Raw genomic sequence first — 24,355 nt, 5'->3', positions numbered from 1 at the left:
TTTAGCATTTTAGTTGCTGTTTGTTATTTCAATATTATTTATTGACTTTATTTTCTAAGCAATATTATTATTGCATAATTTATAAAATTTGTAATTTAGAAAAGGTATCTCCTTTGTTCACTGTTTATGCACAGATCCATCAAGGTATTCTGTAAATAAAACAACATAAAACTTTGCAGCACCTGTTGTAATTACTCTCGGTCTGCTGTCAAAGTCCACTGAAGGTAGCCATTTTTCTTTGAATCAGACATTAGATGTGTGCTGTAAAGTGAAAGTATGAAAGGTCTTTCTAAATTAATGTGGCATTCAGAATGATTTTTAAGGTCTTGAACTCCACTAACTTTTACTTCTGGTAAACTTTCTAGGAAATTATAATACATGTAGCATGTCTAAAAGCTTAAACTCTTATATATATTCAGGGCAAAGATAGAACTCAAAATTCAAGGAACACAGTTGTTAGAGTAAACAATAAACCCCCTGTCTCCAAAATACTCTGAACCAAAGTTATAGAGTCATAGAATGGTTAGAGTTGGAAAGGACCTTAAGATCATCTAGTTGCATCCTCCCTGCCATGGGCAGGGTTATCTTGCACTAAACCATGTCACCCAAGACTCCATTCGACCTGGCCTTGAACAGTGACAGGGATGGAGCCTTCACAGCCTCCCTGTGAAGACCATTCCAGTGCCTCACCACCCTTAGAGTAAAGAACTCCTTTCTTATATCCAATCTGAACTTCCTCTGTTTAAGTCTGAGCCCATTACCCCTTGACCTATCACTACAGTCCTAGTGAAGAGTCCCTCCCCAGCATCCTTGTAGGCCCCCTTCAGATACTGGAAGGCTGCTATGAGGTCTCCATGCAGCCTTCTCTTCTTGAGGCTGAACAGCCCCAACTTTCTCAGCCTGTCTTCATACGGGAGGTGCTCCAGTCCCCTGATCATCCTCATGGCCCTCCTTTGGGCTTGTTCCAACAGCTCCATGTCCTTTTTATGTTGAGGACACCAGAACTTACATTAATTTTAATTAACTAATTAAATTAAATTACATTAATTTTAAAAGTTTATATGGGGAAACTTTTAAAAAATTATAAACAGGAAAGCTATTCCAGTGTACAGAAATCAAATAATTAATTTCCTTCATTTTAATATGGATACATAAGGTGGGATTCATCTCACTTAACTTTACATGTCTGCAGTGTAGAAGGGATGATTCTGAACTCTGTAAATAACAGAAATTAATAGGTGCATCTGAGACAAAATTCATCTGATCTATTTTAAATATCCACATTAATGTAGTACACATTGTGCCCTAGAAGTACCTATTTACTTCTACTGACTATAGATTTTAGATAACTATCTTAGATACAGAGATCTGTGCTGTAGATGTAAGAAGTTAGATATTAAATAAATCCCATTGCTGCGTTTCCCACAAACTTTGGATTATCCACAATTTAGCTAGGAATAAAGTGTGCTAGGGCAACAAAGGCATAAGTAATTGTTTTTAAGGTACACAGTCACTGTTCTGGATTAGGATGATTTGGAGGTGGATGGTTAAGATAAAGATTTCCTAGTCAGTAGGATAGTGTTGTAGCCTTAAATGTCAAACAATATTTTAAGGGGAAATCCTAGGGCAGGATAACCAAGGTATTTATGCGTTGGTGTTAGTTTTACCTGAGACATCAGGAAAATGGAAGGCACCCATTGTCTAGGAGAATGGAAAAGTTAAAGTAAAATAGATCTGGAATACCATGACTAGCCCTCCCCTACTGTTGAAACTAAGGCAGAATTAAGAAAACAGCTGTATCTTTTAAACTGGGGGTAGGGAGTGAGGGTGGGGTGAGGTAACATACTAGTACTGCTGTATCTTTTAAGTTGTCTCACGACCCTCGCTGGATGAACTCCCTAACCCTCATTTATAGTGTGTCTGCTCAAGACATTAGGAAAGGTAGGAAATAGCAATGTCTCAGTCTAACAAAACATAGACCTTCAGCTGAATCTTCGGTCAATTTTAAGTTTCATTTTATGGTCTTCATTGGTGCCCTTACTTTTACATGTAAATGACTGTGAAGTTTCAATAATAGCAGATCCCAAGCCATTTGGAATTTATGTAGCCATCCAATTTCTTCGTTTTGAACTAATGGAAATTTTTCAGTATGTCCTTATGGACTGCATATATATAAGAAACAGGGAAAAATGTTTTATCTAGAATTCAGTTTTTATGTAGGGTTTTCCTGTAACTGTGAATTTAATTTTCTCTTTTTATTTCCATGATCTGTTCTACTGCATTGTATTTAACAATCTTCCTAGAGTATCTTGAGGATTAAGGAGTTAATGTTTCCATATTACTTTCAAAATGCAAATACCACATAAGATTTTATTCACACTAATAAATTTATAGCTGTGATGTATCATTTTCTGATGTTGTGGTATAAGCAAAACAATGTCACATTTACTTTTGACCTTGAAGATGCTCAATGACTCTTTTGCAGCTTTTCTAAGAAGGATTAAACTGTCTGTAAATAAAATCTGCAACTGTATTGTCTAGCCAAACTGTGGAAGTATTCTATCCCTATGATGATTTCTGTTCAACCCTGTTACAATTAATTTATTCAATTGAGATGCTATCTCTTTTTCTTCACCTTCATAATACTAACACGACATGATAATTTTATTTATTTTATATATATTCTCAATCCCAATTCCAAGCTTTTACAAGTAATAAAGACATATAATCACAAAACAATTAAATTACTTTATTAATAAATTTCTAGATTTTTTTTTTTAACAAAACAAGGCAAAACAAAAAACCCCAGAAAAAGTAACTGAGGTTTATTTCACTAGGAGAAGGCAGCAAGGATTCCAAATACAGAAACTGTAAGAAATCTGTATTGAATAACTACAGGCACTTTAGCAGAAGTGTTAGTGGCTTATGTTTTTTTTAATTGATAGATTAAGCTGTTGTCAATCACAGGCACTTTCAAGTAATTAACAAGTAGTTTGCATTAGCCATGCCTGGAATTCTCTGTCATCAATCTGTAAGTTAGGTAGACTGAGAAAAGAAAGGAGAGTTGTTAAGTATGGCTTGTCTTTTGTGTAACAGTTTTTTGTTTTGTGATACAGATTATCAGTTTTCACTGGTGCCCTATCCTTGTCACACTGGCCACAGCTATGGCACAAATAAAACATGATAGTACTTTCTGCTCCTGAAAACACTGAGTTCTGGTAGCTTCTTTTTCTATCCTGTTGGTGGTGACTGAGTCAGAAGAGAACTAGAAGACAGAAAACGGGGGAAAAAAAAAAAAAAAGGGGGTGGAGCTGGTGGATATTGCCTTCATTATAATTTGAATGGCGTTGTATTTAATATAAGAGAAAGCCTTATAGTCTGCTCAATTTTTCTATGAAAAAAGCAGATGATTTTTTTTAGATAGCTGTACATTCTGCTAGGAGGCTGCTGAATCACTGCTGCCTTATTCCTGGATCTAACCCCATGTTTCCCTAAGATCATGTTTACATCTCCATCATCTTTCAGCTATGTGTGCACATTTTTCACATTGGAAACTCCAGATAAGTAAATTTTATGTTTTCTTCAATAGATAGATATTCAGGGAAAGGACATAGGAGTTTCAGTCATCTGAGGAAGCAAGAGGCTAAAAGATCATCAGTTCCACTGAGATAAGAGAACTTAACTCCTTTAGAGTCTTTGAAAATCATGAATAAGCAGACTAACTGATTGTGCCCTAAGTCTCAGCAAAAGAATCTTGTTGATAAGCAGAAAAAAATTCAGAGGTCCTGAGCCTCTTTGTACTATGCTACCTTTGTAAGTGAGACACCAAAATGAATACAAAGAATAAATAGACCTTAGAAACCATTAAGTAGCAAATCCGATATATCTCATTCTATGTTCTTCTTGACACTCATTAGGGTAATACATATCTCTCAAATGATGACCAGTGAACTCTTTAGACACAATCTTGCTTCACTTTTGATGTATTAAATTGAACATGAATGCTGTGTCGACTTTTCATTTGCTATGCTCATCTCTAATATTATCCACATGTCTTCATATTATTCATGGATTCATTTTCATAATTAAGTTGTATTTTTCCAAGGAAAAATTATGCTTTAGTATGAGATTAAGAGAAATTTGATATTCTTTCTTAATTGTTTTGCTGGAGGAATTTGGTGCAGCATGGAGAGATAAGGTGTATGTAACAGCTTAAATACATCCATTGAAGATGATCACATTACTATAGGAGTGAATTAATGAGGGAATAAATCAGTGAAATAACACATAAACAAAATGAATATTTAAGATCCAAGCCCAATGTGATAAAATACAAGTCTAAATAGAACATGCATTTCTTTGAAGTGGAATAATTTCATCTTTCTAACTGGTGTGCACACTAAGTGATGCTCTATTTCATAACAGAACAATTTCTCATGCTAAATTTCATCTTGGATGGAATCACAAGAAATGCAGAAAAGAGCAGAATCAAATATTAGTTTTAAAATGCACTTTTCAGTGTTAAGATTATATATGTAAGTTTATATATTAGAGCTACTGAAACTATTCAGAGTGTTTAATGTAGCTGACAACCTTCCTAGAATGTACTTTGTTATTTTCTTCAACGAATATGGCAATTGGTCTAAAAATACTAAGCAGCAAAACTATTAGACATTTTTCTTTCAAATATATTAATGAAAATTATAAGTTGAAGATAAAAATGAAACTTTTTTATATTTGTCAAATGGTAAGACTAAAGCAATTATTGTCACGGTCTTATTACCGTCTTCTAATGAGTCTTCCTCTAAAAATGTATTCATATATAAAATCTTGTATCTGATCTCCTTAATTTCTATTTTCAAGAACCTCTGGCCAACTTAAGTAATGACAAGAGCACCTTACAGCCAAAATGGTAGTATTTTTAGCAGTAAGAATAGAGAATTAGAGAGAAGCCTTTAAAGATCATATGTACCCATCTGTGTCTGAGGTCTTAAATATGTCCTGCAAATAACCTAGATTAATATAATACCTATGAAGTGCCCCTTCTGTCTGCCTTGTACTTCTGTGATGGATTTGCAAAGGATGAATGCTGTCTTTCAGATACAGTCCTTTCAATACTGTTGAAATTATTTTTTCTTCTGCATTCCTATTATACCTGCCTGAGCAAAACTTGTCAGGTTCATCAGGACAGTGAATCAAAATTTTCAAAGCTGATAGGTCTGGCAGCCTCACTTAGTGACATTTACTGCCTCTAACTTAAAGCACTCTTTTTCCTAGATTTTTCCTGAATTATTCTGCTTTTGGCTACCCACTACATTACAGACCTGTGCTGACATGCAAAATATAATCTCCAACATGGTCACAAACAGAAGTGTCAGTAATCAGTGCAAGATCAGTTGTACATTCATTACAGAGTTACTCCAAATGATCTGAGAATACTGAGGAAACTTATGGGAGTTGGCTGGCCCCAAAGCTCTCTTATATGGATCTTCTACACTGATGTATCCTTTTTCTCACATCCAGATGAGATGTTTTCTACATTATCTGGAATTTCCTGTGGATTATCTACATCTGTTTAAGTATGCAGGCACTTGTCTGTTGTAAGAGAGTTTACGGAAGACACAGACATGTGTCTCTGTTTAATTCCTATTCATTGCTAAATCAGTGTTTTGTTCTCCACATACTTAAGCTTAGACAATTTAGAATCCATTTTATCTCTGTGTAACTTCCTGATAGCTGCAATCAACAGGGTCAGTTTAGTGATTTTTGATTTTTTTCCCCTCAGGGTCTGGTTCTTTGGCTTTGTTAAAGAGCTGTGTTTGGGGAGTTGTGGATGTGTTAGCTTTTATCCTCTGCTGAAAGGCTGCAATATGTCAGCGATGAAAGTAAGACTATTTTAGGATATGGCATAAACCAAAATTGGGATAAGTGCGTGAATCTTTTTGCAAGGAAGTTGCTTTACATTCGATCCTTGTATGCTACAGTCAAAAGGAACTACAAATGCATATTTATGATGTGCATGCAATATTTTTGCGTAGGACACAAAATGGACTGCTAAGTGCACATGACTAGTAAGAAATGTATGTGCAATATGCCTCCTGAAATAGTACTGTTGTACTACAAGAGCTGCATGATGAATTCTTTGCCAAGAGGTTATCTAGATTCCTTCTTACTTAAAGAGTCATGAAACGTAAGCAAACAAACCATTTAAACTGTTGGGCTTGTTTGCTTTCAGTGAGTTTTGTGAACAGTAAAGATGATGGACAAACATCCCTTAAAAGATAAATACTTCAATCACTGAACTTGCAGCTGGTAATTATCTTCTGTTCACAACCCTTTCAATGAGATTGTATTCTAACTGTCAATTAATACATACAAGTATTTACTATAGTAACTTTTTTTTTTTTAATCATAATTGAAGTTAACAAGTACTGACAAAAGTCTGCTTCTTTAAGGAAAAGAATCTATCAATATTGTAAGCTTTAAAGATATTTACTTATGATAGGTGTATAGCAAATTATTTTCCCCCTAATTTGTAGCTACATTGTGCATTTCAGCTGTTTCTCTGAGGTGTTCCTTTCACTAGGTGCACAGATTTCACCTGTTTTTGAAATTTGCGATACAGTTTTCAGTATGTTACAAATGTTTGCATTATAACACAATAAAATGAGACAAGACTGAAAGAGAGCTAAAGTATTTGAGCATACCAGCTAGTTTTCCAGAGCTGTTCATAGGATTGTGTTTGAGTGCTGATAAGGCACTAACTACATTAAAAAGACAGAGGCAGAGCATAACTATTATTTTTCCTTTTCAGTCTCTAGAGGATGATTCCTCCATGCATTAGCAAAAAAATGCAAAACCAAAGACCATTTTGTCTGTATTAAACTTAAATTTTTCAAGATGTACATTTAAGAGAGGTTTTTGTTTTGTTTCTTTTTAAGATAAATGAAATACACATGGTATTTTAACTTCTGTTTATTGTTTCTAAACTCATTAGAGACTGATTGCTTAGAAATCACAGCTGTTTGATGAGGTCAATAGGAGCCAAAAAACCTATACAGGCCAATTTAACGCCTCATAATGGACAATGAAATTTGGAATGTGAACTCCTTATCATTTAGATAGATAAAATGTTTGTGAAGAAGAAAAAAAAAATACACTGAACAGATATAAAGTTGTGAAAGTTGCCATTCCTTTTACTTTGGTGGTCCTTTTTACGTTCTTGGCCTTTGTTATGTGTCTTATGATGGAGCCTAAGGCTTTGGAGGTGGTAAGAGGTGTTCCTCCTCACCCAAACTCACTAAATATAGGTACTGCTGGAAATAAGCCATGTTATTTAAACTATATATCCAAAGTGCATTTCTTGCCAAATGAGGTCGTCACCTCTATAGCACATCTGGCCTCTTATCGTCCTGGCACTTTTACTTCTGCTTCTAACCTCAAATTGCTGTTCCAGTGCCAAACAGCAGAGCCACTAGAAAATGGTATTTTCATTGTCAGCAAGCAGAAATAAATCTGTACACTACAAGGGTTTGAGAAAAAAAAAAAAAAAAAAAGGTAACACAGGTATTCTTCAGCATCACTCTTAAAATTGCAATGGCCAAATTAATGGGAAAAAAATGACCATAATAGATACATGAATTAAGCTTGATATTGTATATCGTGTACAGCACTAGCTATAACAGATAAAAATATTCCATTTCAGACAGATTCACGAAAATAGCGTAAGCAGCGTTCCGCTGTAGAATATTTAAAGCCTTATCATGGTGTAATGTGCCCAGTAGTGCCTCAACAAATTCTGATTCATTCTAGGCTGAATATAGCATGAAATGTGTAAAGCCAGGACTTGGTGTTAAATGTAGATTTTCTACAAGGACTCAATTAAGTAATGCAGGTGAAACAGTCTACACTGTTATATGGGAACATCGCTATCTGTATGTAACAGGGAAGGAAGGAATCTTTTTTTAGTTAACTTAAGTAAACTAGTACAAATATAATCCATAGAAAATTAATAAAATTGAAGCCTAGCTAGATCTAGACTTAATTTTATTTACATATTACATTTTTTTACATGGTTATAACACGAGGGCTGAAATGCTTGTGTTATTCCATAATATATTAGTAATGCAAATAATTAACATGTTTTGTATTGAAGTATCAGCTGCTAAACTGATGGTCTGCTGTGGTACATGGTGCAATCTAAACATGACAGAAGAGTAGTTTTGCAAGTAGTTGTCAATCAGAGAAGCAGTTTACATTTCACAGGCAAGGTTTATCCAATCTAGGCAACAATTTTCCTTTCTCTCTCTTATGCCCCTGCTCTTTTCCCTTCGAAATCTTTGCTCACTCCCACTGTGATTGTGTGCTGTTGAATCCGATCCGCAAGCAAGGGGGATTTCAGCCCAGCTTTTCCAGGGAGCCGCGGATACACACAAAGTTGGCTGATGTGCCATCCAGCATCCCGGCAGCTCTTTCTGTTCACACTCGCAATGGCAAAGCTTTGTGTGGATGCATTGCTGGATGCTCTGAACTAAAACCCTCGGGGGGAACTCGACAGGTTTTGGACAGCCTTTTAAAGGTAAGGAAGCGAAAACCGGCGTGCTGGAGAAGGAATTTGGCGGCAGAGAACGCGGCTGTCGGTGCTGTGCAGGCTGCATCTTGAGTCTCCTGATGCAGGAGTCTGAGCAATAGGTGGGAGGGGATGCTTTTGTACTTGAAATAAGAAGCCCCAGATTAAGTGTTATTACAATGACTACTTCAGAGCTTGTGACGAACGGTGTCGGAAAATATCTCTTGTCAATTATTTATTCTCTCCCAAGTTAAATCTAACTGTATTAAAAACAGCAGTAGAGGCCAGCAGCCCAAAGCTGCAAGGTGCTTTGAACATCTCTTGTCTTGCTGCTTTTTGAAGTCCCCTTACTGCAGTCAGTTTGGTTGAATACTCCAGACAGAGCGTTTCGTGCACCCTTATCTCTATTGGAGTCTTTTCTTTTTCAATAACCCGCCAAGGAACACTATGTGTTGACAATAAAAGGCCATTTTTAATGCTCAGATCTCATACTGTGCTTAAATATCTTTTAAAGGACTGCTTTTAGAGCCATATAGATGTCTGTGCATTCAGGTTACGATTAACTTCACATTCAAGTGTTGTAATAGCTAAGTGCACCACTAATATTTTTTATTTTTTTTTTTATTTCAGCTGTAAGGCAGTTCAGGCTTTTGGCTTAAAATAACCTGTATTACTAATGCTGTTTTTACTTTTGGGTGGTCTGCTTCATCTATTTATGTATCTATTTGCTTCAGGTTAATGGTATATTGAATGTCAGAATAACGCAAGAAAATTCTAATATTGATGCTCATAGACTGAATTTTTACTAAATTGATGATGAAGTGGGTTTTCTGTTTTTAGTATTTTCGAAGTATTTTTTCAGCATTTTTTAATCTCAAAATCCAATATGAACTGCATAGTGTTTCCCAAGTTAATCTAGGTAGTGTTTAATAAAAAAAAAAACACCCCCACTCCTGTAGGTTTCTAGTAGCATGCATATTAGATAAACGTTTGTGGTAGTATGCATACTTCTTGAAAAGTTTCCACCTGATGATAACTCTAAAACCCTTTTAGGAAAAAAAAAAAAAAAAGCACAAAATGTTGGTTTGGTTTTCCCCAACAGTTTAAACGTTTATTTTCTAATAAACTTTTTCTTTTGAAACATACTGTGGAATTTATGTCTTCTTAGAATTGCGTGTGGTAACCCAGGCTGTTATTTCTTTCTGCTGTTCCTTAAGTATTTGATAGTCATTCCCTTGCACTTTCTGAGTCTAGAGCAAGTTAAAGCCTGAATTCATCTCAGATGAGTTTTACATTTTAAATAAGGTATGCCAGGCAATAACATGAAACAGAAAATATCTATGCATGATTTTTTTGCATATCACAGCATAGTTCATAAAAGGTATGAAAAGAGATTATACATTTTAATATTTAAATGACTTGCGGAATTGTAGATTGATATTTTCAATGGTTTTTCATTACAGTTTCTGCCATTGAGGCAATGTGAGGGTTTTGAGAAAGATGGAGTGCTGTAATTACCAGGTGCACATGTTCATTAATCCTTCCTGGCTAGAAAAACCTCCAAGTTCTTCTCCAGTGGCATATTCGTAAAGCTATAAATATCTAAATTGTGTCAGCCAAGAAGTCACACAGAATGGAGGCTCTTTTTGAGTTCAATTTCATGCACTGTTGCTTTAGTCTTGTGAGGGAGTGCTTTGCATTCCTCATGATGGATATTTGTCCTTTTCCTTATAAAAGTTCAGAAAACAAACTGTTAGGTAGTAAATTATTTAGTTTAATATATATGCAGACAGATTATAACAAGTGTTCCTCAGGATAAAGGTATGTAAAAATAACCTTGTAAGTGAAGACACAACACAGAAAAGATGCCAAGAAAATTTTAAATCTTAAACGTAACATTTAGTAAACAAATTATGAAAGCTAGAGCCTAGACTTAAGAAAAAGGATTTTAGAGGAATGTTTATAGCAATCTGCTTGCACTGTTTTCCATTATACTGGCAAGTTAAACAGCATGGTACTGGAATACTGCATTTTTATCCTCTGACTTTCTTTTAAGTAGTATTATATAATTTTCAGTCTCTACATAGACAGAAAGATTAATATATCCATCTCTATATATATTTATTTCCATGTGGCTATTCATACATAAGCATATAAGCATTGTGTTTAATCCCAGAGCATGTAAAAGTAATCTTCATCAAATTTCATCATTCAGCTAGTTTTTTAATTGTAATTTACAATGGCATCTTCAAAATGCCTATATATAATTTCTCTGTGAGCACATATGTATGTATTTGCACCTTTCTGAAAATGTTCTTTTTAGCATTTACTGAAACTGCACTGAAATGTTGATTTTACAGTCAGTTCCATGTCTCCAATCTGTCATTTGACTTGTAGGACTGTTTCAGGACTACACATCAATTTAAATTTGAAAAACACTAAAATATATATTTCACTCAGTCACAACTGCCAGTAATTTTAGATTCTCTTGTAAGTTCATAATTCAAATTTTTGCCATTTGAGAAATTATGTAGCAAACTTTTGTCTGCTTGAAGGAAGCTCAGAAAACTATCAAATAACAGAAATAGAGAAGAGATGATACCTTGCTGACACATGAAAACAGTAACTTTTACCAAAAAATAAACATGAAAGAAGACACAGATGTTCCTGTAGATAGTGCATTTCATTCACATTACCACTCTTCATGAATTGCCGAGGAGATTCAGTGCTTTCTTCCTGCTCTACAAAAGTAGATAAAGGTTAAGTATTTGGTTTGGTGTTTTTTGTTTTGTTTTGTTTTTTTTTTTTGTTTGTTTGTTTGTTTGGTTGGTTTGTTTTTCTCCTCAGTAAGGAAAATAATATAACTGTATCTATTAATTGTTTAAAATAAAATGCATATGAAAGATGAAATGGCAAAAGGTGAAATGGCAAAAGGTCTGGGTACCACTAGTGGCCCAGTAAATCTCTCCCAGCAGTGCTGTTTCTAGCCAGGCTGGGGAACTGTCCAGCAATGGAGCTGCTCACCAGGGGCACTGAACCTCACACTGCTGTGACCCCATTGTCTAATGGTTCCAAAGGTTTGGACAAACATCAGATAACTACGTCTCAGGATTTTCCCTTCTAAGGAGCTAAGAGTGAGATGGGAAATATATTACCTGGTGTGGATCACAGGCAACTCTTTTTTTAATTGTATATTTGTGGGATTTAGGGAATGGATTTAGATTACTGTCTGGTAGCATCACACTGTAGCTCTTAGGCAGGGTAGCATTTGGACATATTAAAGTGACATGGTTTTAGCCTAACGCTCTTATCTCGTATTAAATAGCATAAATTTTGTTAAACACGTATTGGTTTTGCGTGGCAAGATTTTGGTGGCAGGTGGCTGTAGGGCTGGCTTCTGTGAGAAGCCGCCAAAAGCTTCACCTCTGTCCAACAGAGCCAATGCCAGATGGATCTAAGACAAACCCACCACTGGCCAAGTCTGAGCCCATCAGTGACAGTGGTAGTGCCTCTGGGATAACATAGGTAAGACAGGGGAAAAGAAAGCCTCTGCAACAAAATCCAAGAGAAAGGAGTGAGAATATATGAGAGCAAAAACTCTGCAGACACCCAGGTCAGTGAGGAAGGAGGGGAGGAGGTCCTCCAGGTACCAAGTACAGATTCCCCTGCAACCCATGGGGCAGACCATGGTGGGGCAGGCTGTCCCCCTGCAGCCCATGGAGGTCCCCATGCCAGGGCAAGGGGATGCCTGAAGGAAGCTGTGATCCGATGGGAAGCCCACACTGAAGCAGGCTTCTGGCAGGACATGTGGCCCTGTGGAGAGAGGAGCCCATGCTGGAGCATATTTGCTGGCAGTGTTTGTCTCCCATGGGAGACATTACCCTACTCTGATTAGATTGGTAATACATTAAATTACTTTTCCCCAAGTTGAGTCCGTTTCACCAGTTACTATCATGGGCAAGGGATTTCCCTGTCCTTATCTGGATTCCTGAGCCTTGTACATTTTCTCTCCCCTGTCCAGTTGGGGGGGGGGGGTTGGGGGCGGGGACTGATAAAGCAGCTTTGTTGGACATCTGGTGTCCAGTCAGGGTCACCCATTACAGAGATGTATTATTAATGTAGTTTTATATCTCGCATAATAGCTTTTTTCACATTGTTGTATTGATTATTCAAAGAATATTTCTTTTTCATACCAACAGTCTCATTGTCTATCTGCTTTTTGTTGTTGTTGTTGTTTGTTTTGTGGGGTTTGGGGTTTTTGGTTTGCTTTGCTTTTTTAAGGATTTTAGCTTAGTAACTATTTGACTATTTCTGCCACGACCTATTATTAAGTAATAATAGGTTGTGGCCAGACTAGAACCACTTTTATGCACAACTTTTTTCAGTTCCATCAGTTCTAATGATTTTCAGAGGAAAACCAACAAATTCACACCCCAAACTGAAATCTTCCTCCCTTCCCATGAAAGATTTAGCTAAAACTTTATTTAAAACAGATTGAAAAAAACCCAAATATCATTAATCAATCTGTATTAGGTGGGTCTTATGAACAGGAGACTCCTTATGCCATTTAGGGACACAAAACATAAACACTGTGGGCCATCCTCTGACCTGAATTGTATCTTTGCTTAAATTTTCAGAGGCTGCTATATGTCATTTATAGCTTAAAAAAAAATGTTGTTAATACCAATGGGGTATCATTTCATACATATATACCATCATCTACATTTCTCACCTAAAACCCTCGAGCTATTGATTTTCACTAGTAGGAAAAGTTTGTTGTCAGTCAGTAGGAAACTGTACAAATTCTGTCTGACAAAACCAATCAATATATATGTCTTCCCTTCACTAAATTAACTAAGCTATTATGAAAGAACACAAATTCTGTACTGGAACAGATGAAAGATCTATCTAGCCTAACATTCTGTACCTGATATAAACAGTAGTACATTTCCAACAAGGAATAGAAGAGATGAGCCCAATATGGAGTGATACTTCCCAGGCATATCTCCTCATCCTCTAGCAATTCAATATTTTAGTGACTTTGTGAGACACTGCTTTATGTCACAGATGTTAGTGGAGTTTAAAGTCATATTGTGTAGTGTTTGTTTTGTTAGCAAAAGGTCAAAAATCAGTCTCAGGACCACTTCATCCCATGTTTTTCCTGTTTAATGTTATTTCCTTATTTTCTTTCCTGTTCCTGGTTCTGGCCTCTGGCAATGACTGGCTAGATATCTTCATAGTCTTGGTTCATCAGAAAACAGCTAAGACATTTCTGCTAGCTCCAGCATACATTTAATGAAGATAAATGATGTCTTACTGAAAATACATTGAGCCTTGAATGCCCTTTCTTAGTTTATTTTTTTTTTTCTTCTTACCCGTGTTTTTTTTTTTTTTTAAAGAAGTTTGATAAAACAGATGAGTGCACATTTTTGCATTTCTGTACTTACTTATGGACAACATAATGGCTGTAAAATTAGCTGGAATTATTTATGGATAAATAGAGTTTTTTTGACGCGTTTTTCCATACATTATTTTTCAGCCTAGTCTTCCAAAATGCTGACTATTTACTCAAAGCTCTGTGTGAGGACAGAATAAGAAATTATATAGTGCAGAAGCTGTAAAACACATTCACATTATGTTAAGTACACCGGTAAGCATTCCATTGCAATTTCATTGGTGGACATTGAGTGTGTGATGAATTTGATCAAGATAAAGTGGTTTAATAAATGACAATCCCTTTTGCAAAGTAGTGTTTTTTAGTCTATCTTCCCTGTAGTCAGTAATGTAGATTTACATTGCCTCTGGCAAAAGAGGGAGTTCAAGATCTTTCAGTTCTTGGATTAATGTAACCTCATCTCTAGGCTGTAACATAATAAGAGAGGTCTCTGTTTCTTAAGAGAAAATGGCAGCCATAATTACTTTTTGCAGGAAACTCAATTCTGTCAGTTTGTGTTAGGCATACTCAATACCTGAGAATCTAATTCCTGAGAAAACTTATGGGTTAAGCCCCCATTTTTTGGCACTGTTGAGTGTGCATGCATTTTATGTGGCACTGGCAGTATGAATGTGCAGGATTAGCCTACCTGCACCTCCAAATGGCAGTTATGTTATCGCTGGGTAAAATTCGAGAACTGGACTGTGCAAAGGCATATGGTAGTCATCAGACTTTTCAATTGTGTTAAAATGGTAGTATATGTTACTGTGAATATGTAATTATTTTCAAATGTGTTTTTTTTTTTTCCAGATAAGAAGAGAGTAGAACATAGATAGCATTATTTTGGATTTCTGAAACACACTGTAGTAACATCACATAGATTGTGCTACCTCCAGTTCTTTGCCTAACAGATTTTGCTTCTGTTTTGAATAATTACTAAATCTCTGACACTGTTGGATATCCATGCCTTTTTCCTTTCAGCTTTTGGTTTATTTCATTATTTATTTGCTGTATGTTTCTCCTTTCTCATTTAACCAACATTAGAAGATTTCCATACAACAGAAATCACAGGAATTTGCCTTCTGTTTTAATGAAATCATTCAGCCAAGAGGTCAAGGTCTTTTGCAGCCTTTGCTGCAGTGGAAGTTGTGGTCGTAGCGTAGCATAGGTGTACCTTGGTCTGGTTTATAGTAGCAATGTAGCCACCATAGTACACATCCCAGTGTGGACTGTAAAGCAATCAAGAAAGCTTTTACCAGTGTTTCATACCAGGTGCGTTACAGACAGTCTTGAAGTCAGCTGGTAATTCTGACTGGTTTTATGGATGTCCATGACTACCAGCCTGATGAAGCTTTAAATCACCTAACTTCTGTACCTGCTTTGGTTTCACAAAAGCAGTTTCTGTTGCCTGCTCTCTGACAATCAGTGTTGTTGCAAGGAGCCAAGAGGAAACTTCTGCTAAATTTCTATGCCCAAGTCAGAATAGAACCAAAAGTTTTTTTCTGCTCTCCTTTCCTAATTTTAGAAAGTCAGGTTTAGAAAACATTGTGCTCTTTGCCTCATCTTGCCCTGGCCTTTCTCCTTACCTGCCTTAAATAGAAAATGGATGTAAGTGGAAGGAACTACCATCTGGAAGCCTCATGCCTTTCTGTCCATCATATATAGCTTTTTGTTGCTTCTGGAAATGAAGATGGACACAAACACACACAAATCCTGTAGATGCTTAGCCAGCCGTAGATTTCATTAGAAATCCTTAAACAACTATATCTGAGCTTTTAGTGTCCTTTATACTGCCTACAGAACTATAGATACTCTGTTTGGAGACAACATAGTCTTGAGTTTCTCTCCAGTGGAATGGAATAAGATAAAAACTGTGCCAGAAATTCCATATGCAGAGTAATTTTACCTTATTTCCTTATTTACCTTACCTTATTTAGACTTTGTATCATATGATAGCTGTTTTTAACAGAAACTATTCTCCAAACCTTAGCAGTAAGAGGTTCAGACTATATTTTTTAAGAATTTCTCTGGAATTTTGGACAAAAGGCTAAGATGAGTGCTGTGTTAATACCTATAATACCATTTATGATCACAATCAGCCTGCAGCTAAGATGTGGTTGATTATTTAAATTAGATGGAAATTTTAGTTCACAGACACAGATTGCATTGGATATTGGCAATGTGATGAAAAAAGCAAGGTGCGAAAAGACAGGAAGCAGATCTGAGATCCATTGAGATGTTTCTCTTTGCCTGGAGCATCATTCTTGACAGAGTTACAGGGCAGATACGAAGCTGAAGTAGCAGATACGTGCTTTCCAGTGTGCTGTCTCCTTCTACAATACATTGTCTGGTAAACTGCAAGCTACCTTTTATTGTGTTTACTTTATGGAAATTAAAAATTCTTGGGTTTTTTTTGATGGTACAAAAGAAATATAGAGGACTCAAAATTTAACATGTGTTGAAGAAGTTTGAAGTTTACCAGATTTATCAGACATCTTTATGCCAAATTATGTTTATAGATAGAACTTTAAAATGTATATTTTATAGCTTTAACATCAGTGAAATCTTATCAGTTCCTCCTTCATTCATGTTTTACAGATTGTTTCTAACAAGCATAATCCTCACAGACAAATAATCACTAATCTTTTTTAAAATCTGTGAATATGCTCTTTTTAATTAAATCATAAGTTAGAATACTTGATTCCACTGATTTTTATTTTTCTTTCTTGAGTATATCATTAAATATTCAAACTGTGAGAACCATGGAGAAATTCACCTAATGGTCATACAAACTCTTCACTGTATTTTGAGCTGTTTTGTTCACACAAGAACCTTACAGTGAATGAGCAAAGCTGCTGAATCTTAGCAGTAGCATGCTCTGTTGAACTTAAACCACCTCTGCTTTCTAGTTTCATGAGAACCAATGGGTTTGATGCCAAGGAAGTTTAACTGATACTAAATATAGCGTCAGTTAGAGGGCATATTTAGTAACATTACAGTGAGCTTCAAAAGTTACCATCATTCATAAAATTTTATATGTGCCTAGCCTATTATGACTTGCAAATTCTGGCAGTGTTGCTCTTAATATTCATGACAACAAATCCTGACATCAGCAGTTTTTTAACAACAACCCAGTTTTAATAAAAAGACAATACTAGAATTAGTCTTAATGTGTATACTGCTTAACCCCTTTATTATTGCAACACTTCATGCGGTGCAGCCTTAACAAGTTTCCCCTTGCCTCCTGCGTCTGTGTGTACTGTATCACAAATGGCATTATGTTTTCATAGTGAAAGAATGTCAGAAGCAAAAGTTGGTTCATAGAAATATGGTTTTTGTCTTTATGGTTTGACCATTACAGAAATGAAGTAAATACACCTCTATAGTATGCAATGGGCAGCCTGCTGGCCACTTCATTTTCTCCTTTTGAAAAAGATGATGTTCAGTTTACTTTCCTGGTTCCTTGCTGTAGTGTATAAATAAGCTGTCACAGATGGTACACATGACACTATAAATAAACTTTTTATAAACACAAAATTCTATCTTTAATAGGAATTAATTCCTAGATGATAGTTTCTGATCTCTCAGGAGCAGATTCTTTAAGATTTTCATGAAGTTTATCATTCAAGACTTCAAATTAAATATCTATATCAGTCTTGTTCATATGCTTTCTGAACATATAGTTTGTAAAAAAAAGGTATATTTCATAATTTTCTAGACATCTAATTGATTTTGTTTTGTCAAGCAAAAGGCCTAAAATACTAATCTCATAACTTGATTGATTAAATAGTTAATTTGATTTTTATGTCATAAGCACCTTCAAGGTTAGAAAATTGTAATTAGTGTTAAGTGCTTCGCTTTATTGTTTTATTCCATTTGATGTTGCAAAAGAAGAAAAAACTGCCCTGATCAGCAAAATGAAGCCTAGAATTTCCTCACATATTTAGACCATAGAAGGAATCAAATCCCTTGTTTCTTGATCCTGTGTTCACTGTATCTTTTTTCCACTGAATATCACACAGTTACTTAAAATTACTGATTTTGTCAGAATACCCAGCAGAGACCTTTCTCTGTTGGCAGAGACCTTTCTCTTCAACTTCAATAAAAAGGTTTAGCTTCCTGATTTATTTTCTTACACATACTATGAAAACTAATAGTTACAGAAACTTAGATACAGTAGCTTTTATTTGATCCAGTTTTACGATGTTACCTTAGTATATCATCATTAGATATTTAAATGAAATGTGAATTATTCCATGCCCTGTGCAAGCAAGCTAAACATCCTTCTGACTATTTTAAAGCACTTCAGTTGAATTTAAATATGTATATGAGCAGGAATTAGTGAGTGGTGTGCCTGAGAAGGAAGCGAAATATACTACTTCTTAAAAATGTACATATTTAGAGAAACAAACCACAACAAAGTCAGTTTTAAGGAAGCCTGTGGATGATAGAGTGGGCCTAGAAGGAAATGCAAGGTTCACTATAGCCTATAAGAAAATCTGTGACAAGAAATAACATTAAAAAGGCTATCTGAAACTCCAGGATGCTGAGGTCAGAGTGGCATCACATTGGAGGAAAAGATGTGGAGGGCTGTGTAGTGTTCTGCCCTCCAAGTCGTTGGTCAGCAGTGAATCAAGGATTGGTCTTCTGAGAGTGCTGACCCTGAGGATGGCTTAGATGAAAGTGATCCTGTATTTCATTTTGGAAAGACAAAGTTTTACCACTGTGGAGCTAAAAAGATATTCAGCAGATCAATAAGGCAATATATCCCTTTTCTGAGCTGACTTGTGCTATCTTGGTCCTTCCAAGAGATGTAACACTCTTCTCTAAAGCTGCTTTATAGCTGTGGATTGTGTAGTGTGGAAAATGCCATGCGAACAGGAACAGCTTCATGGTCCTTTACCTTCCAGAGACTATTTTGTTCTTGTTTAAACTCTGTGTAACTAGCCACTAAATAAAACATGGTTAGTTTCATACTGACTCAGGGCACACTGATCTTTGAAATGGAACATTTGTATGTCATTTGAAATTGTTTACTGTTTCTGCACAAGACAGCTATGCAGGCTGTGAAGGGATTCTTGTTGAGGACATAGTGAGGCCCATGTTACTTTTTGAGAATATTGCTGAACTTTCTGACTGTAAACTCTACCCATCGAGAATATAAACAGGATTGTGCTGCAGCTGCAGATTGCATCTGGCCTGCATAAGCATATTTAGACATATTGTGCATGATTTGCATGTTTTTATTTGAAACCTCTATCACTCATTATGCAGCATTTTCCTGTAATACTGGGCTGTAGCCAGGCAAAGAGAATGAGGAAGCTGTGGAGAGGCAATCAGATATTTAAAGAGTTGGGGCACAGGAATCCCCGTCTAGAAGATTTTGATAAGCTGGATACAATTTTGTACAATTGGAAAATTTAGAATATGTAAAAGACATATCTGTGTAGCACAAAGACTGTAAGGGTATGTAAGTGTGCACTATTCATCCCTCAGAGGTGCTTACATGCCCTCTTTTTGCTTCCACTCTCAAGGAAGATGAATCTACAAAAGTGAACTGAGGTGGGAAAACAAAAGGAAGGAAGAACAGGTAAAAGAATGTGCATGGTGAAGCAAGAAGTAGGATAAAATTCTTAATTGTCAATGTGGTAAGAGGAGGAAGGATGTAAAATAGACATCAGTGAAATAAAGATTTTGGATTGTGTTTAGTGGTGTAAAATGGAGGCAGAAGGGAAAGAAATACATAGTCCAAAAAAGAAGAGGAAAACTTAGGTTTTTGATGCCCACTATCTCAGAAGGGAAAAAGGAAGGAGGCAACATAGTAAACCAGAGAAGGTAGGTATCTACCTGTGAAGAAAGGGCAAAGTTAGCTTTGTATATGGGGAAGGTATTCCTGGAAAGAGGTAATCTGAAAGTGTATTAGGAGGTAAAGCCCGAAAGGAGAGGTACATGGGTGTTTTGGTAAAATGTTATAGCCAAAAATTTGGTAATACACAGGACTGTTAGGGGATTGAGAAGATAGGATTTCTCAAGCCCTACTGTATCCATCAGCCTAGAGAAAGTCAGCTGCTGTGGAGCTTACATCTGTCTAGCAGAAGTATATCAAGAGGAATCTTGCAATATTTTGCTTGTGCATCTCTCACATAGAAGTTATTGTTCACTATTATTTGAATGACTCTGCCTAAGTTGCTGCTAATGGCACCCATCTCAGTTATTAGTAAATGAAATCCTTCCTTTAAAAGCTTGAATAAAGCTGTTGTACCGTTATGGTTACTTGATCTCTCAAGTCGTTTTTATTCAAGCTACTGTTGTATTTATGCTCCAGTTTACAAGAGGTTGGATTGGCTTTTCTTTTTCCTTATCCTTTCTGGCTTTCTCCATCTGGAAGACTAAACGTATTCGCTCTGGTGCATCAAGAATGCATCCACTATTAACATCTTTCTGTTTTCTTCTCTCACCCCTGTGATAGGACCTTCAGTCTCCCAGCACCTTGTAGTAGAACTATCCCCACCTTTTCCTTTTCCCCACCTATTTCTTTGAAGTGAACATAACAAAAGACATCAAACAGCTTCCAGTCTCTAAAGTGAAGTGTATTAGAGCATGAACTAATAAGCTAGAATAAAGTAGCTATTAAAATATAGAAAATTCATATCTGCTGGGGCAGATGAAACAGGTATCTAAACGAAAAATATTACTCTTTGGTTACTGTGTAATGGTGTGGTGGTCTTTTTCTGCATCCTTCCCTATGAGTACCTTACTTTCAGTGTCTTCTCAGCTGAATTATCCCTCAGCTAAAACATTCCTCTGTGTTCGTAGGTAGCTCTCCTTGCCTCCATCATTTTCAGGCTAAAAAGAAACCTGATCACTGTCGATAGCATATCCCTACTCTACTCAAAGTCTTGCCGTTTACTTGCGTTTGGCCCATTTCAGTATTGTCTGTCTCTACCTGCCCTATTCTGTGCCCTGAAGCTTTGCTCCACGGAGCACTCAGGTTCTCCAGGAAGGGGGCAGTCTGCTTTTCCTCCATGGAGTGGATACACAGTACTGTAGCCAGCACCATGCACAAAGACTCTTTCCCTGCTACCCAGCTTCTCTTGCATTTTAAGGAAGTCTGGTACATAGTATATGCACAATAAGCTTTACACTAGCAAACACTGCTACCATCTGTTATATACATCCTTATACAAGATAATGCTGCTTTTTATTAATTTAATATGATATAATGATGGAATACAGAGGCTGATGAAGTAAAGGGTTTGAACTGTTTTTAACGATAAATTGGGGCTCTTTATACAAGGTTGGGACAGATCAGCAAGGTGCTTAAAGGCTATCAGTGTGTGAATGGAAATTTGGAAAAAAATAATAGGAGGAGTAAAATGTGGAATAAAGGACATAGAGGAAATATTTCACATCAAGATTTGAGAGGAAGAGTACTCTAGCTACAGAACTTTCCTAAGATTATGAAAAATGACATAGAGGGCAGAGAAGAGTCTTTTCTGATTGGTCAGATTAAGAAAAAAAATTAAGTAAGGATTTGGTATTTTCAAGATTGAAGAAAAGATGCTATCCAGATAAAATTAAACAAAACCAGCAAAAGAAACATACAGTTGTATTGCGTCAAAGTAGAGTTAAGTTTTGAAGAAAGACATAGTCTGAGAAGATAACTGTATAAAAGATTAAAGGGATTTAAGATGTTACCTATAATTGCTTTATCAGATCACATGGATTTTGAAGGTTACCAGCATCTCAGTAGAGCTGTGTCTAAGATCATGTGAGATTTTAACTGCAGTTAAAGCAACCAGCAGATAAATTACAATACACATTTTTGTGAGAACTTATTTATAGCACATTCAGTTTTTGAGGCTCTAGTGACACTGGCAACTTTCCAGCTGAGTTCACCCTCAAGAGATTTTAACTGTTCTGATACTCATTTTCCAAATGTGAAGCAAACAAAAAAAAAAACCAAAAAAACACGTCTTTCTTGAAAGTAGCCTGTACTCTGCCTGCAGGAGCAAAACCCCCAGAGAATACCTTTTTCTAGCTTTCCCCAGGAGGGACTCTATACCACTTACCTTATTAATAACTTATGACAGATACAAATGTGTATCACTTTAACTCTGTATTGATGCTACACCCTCTCAGGCAGCTAACTCCAATATAAAAAAACCTGCCTGAATCCTGTTGGGGGCACTGCTGGTTCCTTCTGTTTCTGTTGGAAAAAAATCACACCTTACTCCTCACAGTAGAAATGCACTCCATAGGAAGCAGAAAGCACTGAATATACCTTAATGCTGGCATTTGAAGTAATGGAAGTCTGTGCCTCAGGCTCTTTCAGATCAATGATAAATCTAAACTAGTAATACAAATTCACAGTCATAAATGTATTACTTTAATGAATATTATGAATTTCTCAAATACATCACAGCCACAGGAGGGAAAACAACCTTTGTCAGTGGGTATTCAACCTGTACAGAATCCATAGGTGAAATAGCAACAGTCTATCTCCTTTTCAGAAATCTATTCCGTATGCTATTAGTGAAAGAAAAGCCCCCCAAAAGCTATGCATGTGCTTCCCTTTTCACAGGTCCCAGCTGGAAGCCGTGCCTTGGTGAGCTTCCTCTTAACATGCCCCAGTTAGGCATCTTTCTTGGGCAGGTGACAAGCATTGAACCTTTTGCTTGATGCAGCCTCTCAGCTGAGATCAGCTCCAGCCATAGCACTCTGCTCCTTTTCCAGCATGAAGTCAGACAGATTAGTTTAAACCTTTGAAATTACCTATTTGCTTTGCAATGTGCAGCAAAGAGGAATGCTCATTTAGTCAGGCACTGATCTCAGTGGGGAAACAGCAGTTTGTTATTCCTCCTGAATGCAAAAGTGCATTTAATCTACCTTGAGAAATGTGTAGTGCTGTAAAACCACAGTCACTTCAGACAGCCAGAAATGTGGGCTGCTACTGAGAGTGGCAGTCCCACCCCTTCCCTTGTGCTGGAAGTACTCTTCTCACTGCTGTATGCTGAGTAGAGTTAGCAAACTGGAATTAACTTCCCAGCTGAAAATTAGCCTTTATTAAATCTGTCTGAAAACTAACCAGAAATGTTTTGATCCATATAGTTGTAGGAATATTAGTACTGGCACAAGGAAGAGGGGTGCCTTGCAGTAGCTTGGGCTGCATTCTTAGGAAAGTGTATTCCCCAAGAGGTGTGGACATTTTCAGAAATCTGGAGAAAGGGCCTCAAATACCGTGTGTACTAGTCTTCTCAATTCAGTGTAAGTAGGTGCAGTCTTAGGGCAGGTTTTTCTGTAGAAGGCCAACATGCTTGTGAGACCTCCTGAGTATGAATATTGTGTATGAAAGAAGCAATTGTCTAATTTAAGGTACCATCAGTCTGAAGTGGTTCTTCCCCTCTTCTGTTGTTTTATTAGCAACATTCATCACTATATTCTCTGAATAAATAATTTAATAGTGTCTATTGAAAAGGGGAATAGAATATTACTTTAGTAAAAAAAAACAACTCAAGATTTTTAAACTAAGAATGCTTTTTTTTGAGGTAATACTCAACAATAGAGTAGGTAATAATACACATACACAATAATATAATCCTTCATGCAGCAGGTTAAAATAAACAAAAGTTCTGTTACTATTTCTCTGAGTTCTCTAATGTACCTTCTGGACTATGAAACAAAAAAATCCCCAGAGACGCTGAAGGTAGGAAAAATAATATACATAATCAATATCTTAATTTCAGGTCACAAGAGTATATTTCCAGTGCACTGCTAAAATATTCTATACCCTTTTTGTACTTTAAAAAATAAAATACCAAGATCTTCATACAGGAGTGAAACAACTGTCACTATTAATTAACAGTCACAGGAAAAGAGCATTAAAAATAAATAGATAACAAACATGTTTTAACTTAAGGCATTTGATGGCTAAAATTTGTTATCACTCTTTTATGCTGGTAGGCTTTTTTTCCTGATATTCCAAATCTTAGGAATGAAGTTCTGGTATTTATAAGGTAGACCAGTGGAAACCACAATGAACCTAAGCATATGAAATTGTTTGCTATGAGATTAAGGATAAATGCTGAACTCTGTAGGGATCCGCACAAAAAGAGCCAAGCACTTTGTCTAATCCCTAGGTCCAGCTGATGAAGTTTACTCTGTTGTGAAGCAGTAATTAACCTCAGTTTTCAGAGCTGTGTTTTCAGACTTTAATTTGCAATTGAGACTTAGTAGCCTGAGAAACAGAATGGCTTGTGTAAAAATGAAGATTAGATATTTGGTGCCACTCATCCTATATCTGTCTTGTCAGAAGAATCTTCTGTGGTTTGCTTTTACCAAATCAGTAGTCC

At 36.3% G+C, this 24,355-nt stretch overlaps 1 protein-coding gene across 11 annotated transcripts in view; it reads left to right on the top strand.

The window, feature by feature from the left end:
• The window catches only part of DMD (dystrophin), a 745,980-nt gene that overhangs the window by 209,094 nt on the left and 512,531 nt on the right, over positions 1-24,355 (top strand). The window contains exon 1 of one of the 11 annotated variants that reach the window (XM_061349400.1): positions 8,440-8,578. The exons of the other annotated variants lie outside the window; for them this stretch is intronic. The gene's annotated coding sequence lies outside the window, so the exon portion shown is untranslated. Of the gene's footprint in view, positions 1-8,439; positions 8,579-24,355 lie in introns of those variants that run through there. 11 annotated transcript variants of the gene reach the window in all.

This window comes from Neopsephotus bourkii, unplaced genomic scaffold (genome assembly GCF_033783945.1).
Source record: "Neopsephotus bourkii isolate Nb327-2 ecotype Australia unplaced genomic scaffold, CSIRO-AGI_Nbou_v1 NB_414, whole genome shotgun sequence".
Classification (NCBI taxonomy): domain Eukaryota; kingdom Metazoa; phylum Chordata; class Aves; order Psittaciformes; family Psittacidae; genus Neopsephotus; species Neopsephotus bourkii.
This window is presented reverse-complemented; position numbering and strand designations above follow the sequence as displayed.